The sequence below is a fragment of the Leptonychotes weddellii genome, chromosome 5 (assembly GCF_054177405.1).
Source record: "Leptonychotes weddellii isolate Sample4059 chromosome 5, ASM5417740v2, whole genome shotgun sequence".
Lineage (NCBI taxonomy): Eukaryota > Metazoa > Chordata > Mammalia > Carnivora > Phocidae > Leptonychotes > Leptonychotes weddellii.
The window spans coordinates 76,887,944-76,895,912 of NC_138373.1; positions in this window are offsets into that span (position 1 = coordinate 76,887,944).

A 7,969-nucleotide genomic window follows, 5' to 3' on the forward strand; every position below is an offset into this window, starting at 1 on the left:
GTGGGAAGGACTCCAGCTGATGTTGCTGCCTTTAAAGATGGGGGAGGGCGCTGTGAGCCAAGGGATGTGAGCAGCCTCTAGAAGCTGGAAGAGGCAAGGAAATGGATTCTCCCCCTGAGTGTCCAGAAAGGAACAGATCCCTGATAACACCTTGATGTAAGCAGAGAGATCTATCGGACTTCAAAGCTACAAAACTGTAAGATAATAAATCTGTATTGTTTTACATCACTCAATTTGTGGTAATTTGTTACAGAAGGGGTTGGAAGCTAATCCAGGCCCTGCTTAGATCAAGGAGAGGAGAGAGGTACTTGCAGCCCCAGCCTCATCGCCAGCAGAAACGTTCATCGCCAAGCATCTGCCAGGTGAAAGGCGATGCGTTGGGGCCTGGGCCCTGCCCTGCAGGAACCTGGGAGGGGATGGCATAAGCAAGGTGCTCAGCGAGGGTCTGGAGAGGAAGTTTCTGGAGTTCACTTCCTAGTTGGGTAAACTTGAAAAAAGGTTTTTAATGTCATTGAACTCCATCTCCTCTCGTTATAATGGATATCATAATACCGCGTTCGGGTTGATGAAAAGAACAAATGTGTTAGCATCTATAAAGTACATATAACAGCTCCTGGTACAAGAGAAAGGCCATGTGAGTGTTAGCTACCATCATCATTGCTGTTATTGTCATCACTGGACTTCAGGAAACTAAAAGAGTGGCTTTAAAAAGTGGGTTTCAGGGGCGCCTGGGTGGCTCAGTTGTTAAGCATCTGCCTTCAGCTCAGGTCATGATCCCGGGGTCCTGGGATCGAGCCCTGCATCGGGCTCTTTGCTCAGCGGGAGGCCTGCTTCTCCCTCTCCCACTCTCCCTGCTGTGTTCCTGCTGTCTCTCTCTCTCTCTCTCTCTCTCTCTGTCAAATAAATAAAATCTTTAAAAATAAATAAATAAAAAGTGGGTTTCAGGAAAGGAAAGTTAGAGAGCTAATGAAAATCATGAATATTTACCAACCACTTCCTGTGGATAAGCACTGTGCCAAGCACCTATCTTTATAACACTAGGAGCAAGTACAGTTACAGGTGCAGAAACTGAGGCTTAGCTGCCCAACCTACCCAACAATTAAGAGGCCAAGCAGGTATGCAAACCCATACTTTTGTACTTTTAGCCAAGACACTTACCTATGCACAGGCAGGGAGGAGCACACGTTAGAAGAAAATCAAGACGGGCAGGCCGGTTAGTAGAAGCAGAAGGCTGGTATGAGGGAGTAACTAGGGGTCACGCAGGGAAGTCAGCAGGTACCAGATAGTGAGAGCCTTGAATAGCAGGATTTTATTCTTTAGAGACGAGAGAGCCATGGAAGGTAAACAAATGGCATTCTAGGAAAATGGGCCCTTGCAGATGTGCTGTGCATGGAATCAAGACAAGGGGTTCCCAGATGCAGACAAAGCAGTTAGGACATTATCCCACATGCTGAGGTCCTGAGGGTCTACTCTGAGGTGGTGCAGGATGTGAGGACTAGGCGAGTGAGGGAGGTCATACAAAGGAAGCATCAACAGGACCTGGCTGGGACTGGCTGGCAGTAGGGAGAAATAGAGAGGGAGGAGAAAAGCAAAGGTTCGAGCCAAAGGGGGTGGTATTTAGTCCCCAGATAAAGTGGGAGCTGAGGCAGGTGGGAATTGGAAGGCTGTGATTCTGATCCTGATTACTCTGATCCTGGGAGGGGGGGTGCGGTCAAACTTCATCTCTCTGAGCCTCAGTTTTTTTGATGTGTAAAATGGGGATAACTATGCCTGTCCTCCCATCTCATGTATCCAAGGAGGTTCACATGAGACAATGGGTGTGAAGGTACTTGACAAATGAGAAGGTTGTACAAATATAATGCACTGATTAATATTAGCTGCCCTGGCAAGACAACCAGACCAACGAGCCAGACAAGGATAGAGCCTCAGCTCATTTATACCCATCCGGATGACAGGCTCGGGTTCAAGTTTTAGAAGACCAGCGTGTCCACATGCAATTGAAAATCTTCCTTTGGAAAACACATGGGGCACTAACCACTAGCTCTCCCCGAGGCTTGGCCACCAACCTCCTAAATGAGGCTTGGAAGCGTCATTCCTAACAACAGAGAAGCTGCTTCTTTTCTTTCCCAGAAAATAGACCCATTAAAAAAAGCTCAGCGGCCCCAAAGGGAACTCTGGGTGTTGCACAAAGGAAGAGTCTGTATTCTCACACTGAAAACATAATCAAAACAACTTTGCCTCCTTTATCTGAGACATTGAAGAAAAATGAGAGGGAAGATGACAGAAAGAAAAAGCCCTTATCTCTCATTTTGTAAATGAATTTTTTTTGGTGGGGGGGCTTATAGCAAACGGTCACTGCCAAATTGTATCCATTGCAGATGATGCCTGAGTGCGCTGAGCGGAAGCTGGTACACGGCTGGGACAGCTCTAGGTGCCTGGAGGGTCACAGGAAAGCTGCGCACCCCCGAAAGGGGAGACAGCAACAGGTGTAAAGCTGTCCCAGCCCACGTTCTAGGACAGGTTTGGTGCCCTGGCACTCCCAGCCAGCTGCCTTACCCAAAACTGCCACAGCGAGTGGAGAGATGACCTCCTCCGTGTCTCCCTTCTCTGCGCTGCCTTCCTGCAGATTGTCCCTGTCGCCTGCCACCCTGCCTCGTTCTTTTCAGAGCATGCTGTCTCAACGTTGAAATATTCCCCCAATCCATTCTCCACACAGCTGTTCAGGTCAGGATTAAGTAGAAAGGAAGCACAACAACAAAACCAGGAAAAACAAGAAAAGCGAATAACAGAGGAGAGGCAGTGGAGAAGAGTCTCCCAGCATCCACGTGCCACCACGTCTGTGATGTGAGATGGAAAGTCAGCCCGGAGTTTCCTTCTGCCCTCCGGGCGGATGCCAGACACGAGCCTGAGATCACCCTGCCGGGCAGAATCTCGGCGGAGCAAACCCCCGGGATGCCCAGGTTCCCTTTGGCCGACTGCTGCTGGTGGCAGACGGAGTGCGGTGAGGGCTAACAACACAGATGGTGGCCAGTGAGTGTGGAATTTAAGGAAAACAACCCCACAAAGGGTTTTATGGTGATTTAATTAAAACATTCAGTCACAGAGTCAATAACAGAAGCAACCAGGAATGAGGAGGCGTGGGCACGGGCGAGAAGAAACTCTTGGGAGAAGATTGGACAGTGCGGGAGCTGATGAGGCACAGAGCCCAGGAAAGAGGCTGTCCTGGGAGGGCGGGGGGGGTGGGCAGGAGACACATGCCACCTGACTGGAGGCTGGGAGCTGGGGAAGAACAGCACCTGCACACCCTTCCCTCCACGAAGCCCCAGGCACCTCAGGGGAGCTCTGAGGGGCTGTCACGACCTCTTGGCCATGGTCCACCTCGAGGCCTGACCTTGCAGAGCCGGAACAGTGGTCTGCAAGGTGGAGCGACAGTGTTTACGCTACGGTTAGTCTGGGAGTGCAGAAACACGCAGGGGTTACGATGGTGGGAAACTCGTTCCAACCAGCTAACAGGAAATGGGTCAGAAAGTTAAAGAACATGTTTCAGCACATTTAGACTTTCGGCAGAGTACCGTGAAGCCTCTTGCTTCCTACAGGTTCTTATTTTAATGAACCCAGTAGATCAAGACTTTTCCTTGAGGGGCGCTCAGCATGAGCTGGTGGACCTTTGAGAGCTGCCTGCTCATTTACTAAGGCCTGTCGATTCTAATGCCTTTATGCTCCCCCATCTCCCACTGTTCTCTCTGCCATGGTTCAGACTCTGATCTTTTCTTCTCCTGCATGATTGAAACAGCCCCCTTAAATGGTCCCCACCTGTGGTCTCATCAGCTTCGCCTTCCAACCTACCTCTTCCCACCTTCCAGACTGATGCCTGGAAGTCATGCAGCTGATGCGCTCACCCAGCTGCCTAACATCCTCCCTGGCTCCCTGTTGCCCATGGTCGCATTCCTTGATGGTAAGACTCCCCTGAGATGGTTGCTAGAATAGATTCACAGGTCCCCTCCCTTTGAGATTCTAATGTACGGGTCAAGGGTGGAGCTCCAGAACTATATTATAAATAAACATCCTAGTTGATCTTGTGAACAGGACCATGCGGGAAACACTGTCGATAGCGTATCGCTGACCTCTCACTTGTAAGAAAGGTCTATGTTGGATCGCTGTGTGCCTCTCCATTCTCATTATCTTTGTACCTTGACAGCTGAGCTGCATCTCTGGGCATCAGTTGCTGGAGGCCAGCCAGTCCAGGTTCAGGAACTGGGATCCCAAACCAGAGGCCTGTTGAGAATACCGACCGCTAGACAGTTCAAGCTTGTCTACAAACAAATCACCCAACTCTGGGCTGGTAGAAGGCAGGACTGGGGGTGCACCTGTTGTGGAGAGAGAGAGGTTTTTTTTCTCTTTTCTTTCTTACAAAAATGGTAGAATAACAGACTGCAGGTAGAAGGGGGAAAGCAATTGAAAAAACACATTATATAAATAACTTGCGGTGTTCGCCGCCTCCTGTTGTTCTGAGACAAATAGCTTAGTAAGTAAACCAAGGCAAGGCAGACATTATGGTAACAGCACTAAAACTGGCTCTGCCGTGATTCTCTGAACTGCATGCACCTGAAGTTTCAGAGCTCCAGATGGCAGAATCGTGAAGTCGGCAGAACTTGCTTTGACATCCTCAAACCTCTCCCTCTGGCTTCTCCTCTCATCCTGTGTTGCCTCTCTCGGATGTTTGGTGTCTTCATTTGGGATCCAGATACTTGGAGCCCTCCACCACAGATCCCTTCTTGGCAGCCCATCTGCCCCACTCACCCCTCTGCCCATCCCATTCCCATCCTACCCCCCATCCCTCATTTCATGCCTTCATCACTTGCTCTCAAGATGGGAACCGATCTGATGAGCCAATCCTTACTAAGGTTTCAAGGCCTGATAGTAACTCCCTTTTGGAAGTGTATGTTTTACTGGGGAATGTCTGGGAGACAAAACTTTACCCAGGGTTGGGGCGCCTGGGTGGCTCAGTCGGTTAAACGACTGCCTTCGGCTCAGGTCATGATCCTGGAGTCCCGGGATCGAGTCCCGCATCGGGCTCCCTGCTCGGCAGGGAGTCTGCTTCTCCCTCTGACCCTCCCCCCTCTCATGTACTCGCTCTCTCTCATTCTCTCTCTCTCAAATAAAAATAAATAAATAAATCTTTAAAAAAAAAAAAACAAACTTTACCCAGGGTTTAATTTATGGGTGAAATCTTAGGAGGGTATTAGAATTAAGAAAAGATTGCTATCATTTCCCACCGATGGCTTTAACCATTGTATTCTAGCCACTATCTGTGTGCTGGCACCGAGTGGGTACTTGATAGGCTGGCGTAATGCCTTGGACCACAGAAAGACTGGTCTCTGACAACTGGATCCCACCTGGATTTTCTTGGCCCACTAAATGTTAATATAACTATTGTCTGACAAAGGGGATTAAATATGTATTTAATGAAAATGATACAAGTTAATTTTGCTATCTCTGAAGATTTTTCATTTAAATAATATCCAAATTGAAAAAAAATCTATGTCAGACCATATGACAATCTTTATGATTGGAGGTTTACTGATTTATGGTTTAATAAAATACTATTACTCCTAGTCTGCCTCCAATTATCAGGGTCTTAGCATAAGAGTTTCCCTCATCCCTGTTGAGTCTGCTGGTCTCCAGTTCAGTGTTCTCAGCCACAAGCCCAAGTTTCCAGTTTGGATCATCTTCCCATGACCTGCTGGCATGCCAGGATGGAAGGTTCTTTGCTGTCTTTGGTCTAAACAGTGTTTAATATGGATAGAAGTATCACTCCCTGTATTAGTTTCCTAGGGCTGCCAAAACAAAGTACCACAAATTGAGAGGCTCGAAACAACAGAAATTTACCCTCTAGCAGTTTTGGAGGCTAGAAGTCTAAAATCAAGACATGGCTGGAGTGATGCTCTCTCTGAAGGCTCCGGGGAGTATCCTTTCTTGCCTCTCCCTAGCTTCTGGGGGGGTGCCAGCAATCCTTGGCATTGCTAGACTTGTATACACATCACTCCAAATTCTGCCTCTGTCTCCACAGGGTACTCTCCCTGTGTGTTCAAGTTATTGTTTTCTTATAAGGACACAAGTCATTGAATTAGGGCCCACTGTGATCTAGTATAACTTCATCTTAACTGATGAAATCTGCAAAGACCCTATTTCTACTACTTAACCCGATATACTCCCCTTGGCATTTCTGCCCTCAGTTTCCAAGTTCTGTGTGCAGTGAGCCCATCTAAATGCCCATCAGTTTCTTCTTATTCTTCCTGACTCACTTCTCTTCGCTAATGGCCTTAAGCTATTTCTGGAGAGTAAAATGTTCTCACTCTGATTTTCCCATTGCAGGGGCTGAAAATCTTTTGGCTAAAGAGGGCTAGGGCAGAGAGTGGTTGGTGCTTCGGTAAACTGGTTCTTCGTCTCCCTGCACACAAAATTTGACTGTTTCTCAGCCTGTCTTCCAATCAGGTGTAGCCTTGAGACCAGGTTCTAATCCATGGAATCTGAAGGGAAATCATGTGTTCCACTCCCAGGATTGGTCCATGACCACCTCCCATGCAGGATCCTGCAAGCTCTTTCCTTGTCTGCTAGCGAGAGGCAAACGGGCAGAGTAGCCTTGAAAGCTGTGGGCTAACAGTGGCAGAGCCGGGAGTAGAAAGGAGCTGGATTTCTGTATCACTTCCTAAAAGAGAGTGACCTATAGGTAAGGAGCACCATTTTGGATTTTATACAAGCAAGAAACAAACTTGGATTTCATTAAATTTGGGGGTTTGTTTGCTGTAGGTGTTAGCCTATTCTGATTAACTAGGGGTCCAGTCCAATGCCACGTGTATATTCGGCAGAGGCATCAGCTTCAAAGACCCGTTTCTTCTGATTCTCATTCCAGCATTCTTGTCACTTAACTGCTGCACACCAGTTGAGTTTCACTTATGCCTATGACACAGTATTTATTTCTTTGTGACAAATTTTAAGACCACTTGTTTCTTGGCCTGAGTCCATGCATTGAAACAGAGACATGTAAGGTCATGAGAATCAATATGGACACTGCCATGTCCATTTCTTCTGAGCATCACTGGGTACCTCATCCATGATGATTTTTATTCTGTATCTTAGTCTGTTTTGGTTTCTCTAACAGAATACCCCAGACTGAGTGGCCTATAAACAGAAATTTGTTTCTCACAGTTCTGGAGGCCGGAGGCTGACTCCATGCTTGGTGGAGACCCACTTTCTGGTTCATAGATAGTTGTCTTCTTACTATAGCCTCACAAGGCAGAAGAGATGCAGGAGCTTCCTGGGGTCCCTTTTATAAGGGTGCTAATCCCATTCACGAGGGGTCCACCCTTATGATCTAATCACCTCCCCAAAAGTTCCACCTCTTAATACCCTCACAGTGGGCATGAGGTTTCAACATACGAATTTGGAAGGGACATGAATATTCAGTGGACAGCATTCTATATTGGTTTTATGATTTTATCCAACTATTGCCACTGAATTTCATTTAAAGCCCTCTTGTGCTTTCCTTCTGATACCGGTATGCCCTTTGGTTTTCTCTGTGGAAGACTGTTCTACTTTGGGATGAAACTTCCTTCAACTAGGCCTGGGTGCCCATCTAGCTGTTTCCTCACTAGGTCTGAGACACTTTGGTTCCATCCAGAGTGTCCTCCTTGACTACCAGCCAGGGGTTGACCTCCCAATTCTTAACTTTTCTTCCAAGGACACTTCCCTTAACCTGTGAGTGTCGGGAACCCAAATGCCAGCCACAGAGCTATCACGTTGAAGTGTCAATATCCTTCCAGATTTTCTTTCCTGCGGGGGGATTCAGGACTCCCATAGAGAGTGCATGGAACTGCTAGGGCCAGTATTGGTATTAGAGGGAGCGGGGCTGGCTTTGATCTATTCCCACCCCCACTTTGTGGATTCCTAAAATAACTTTGACCTCTGG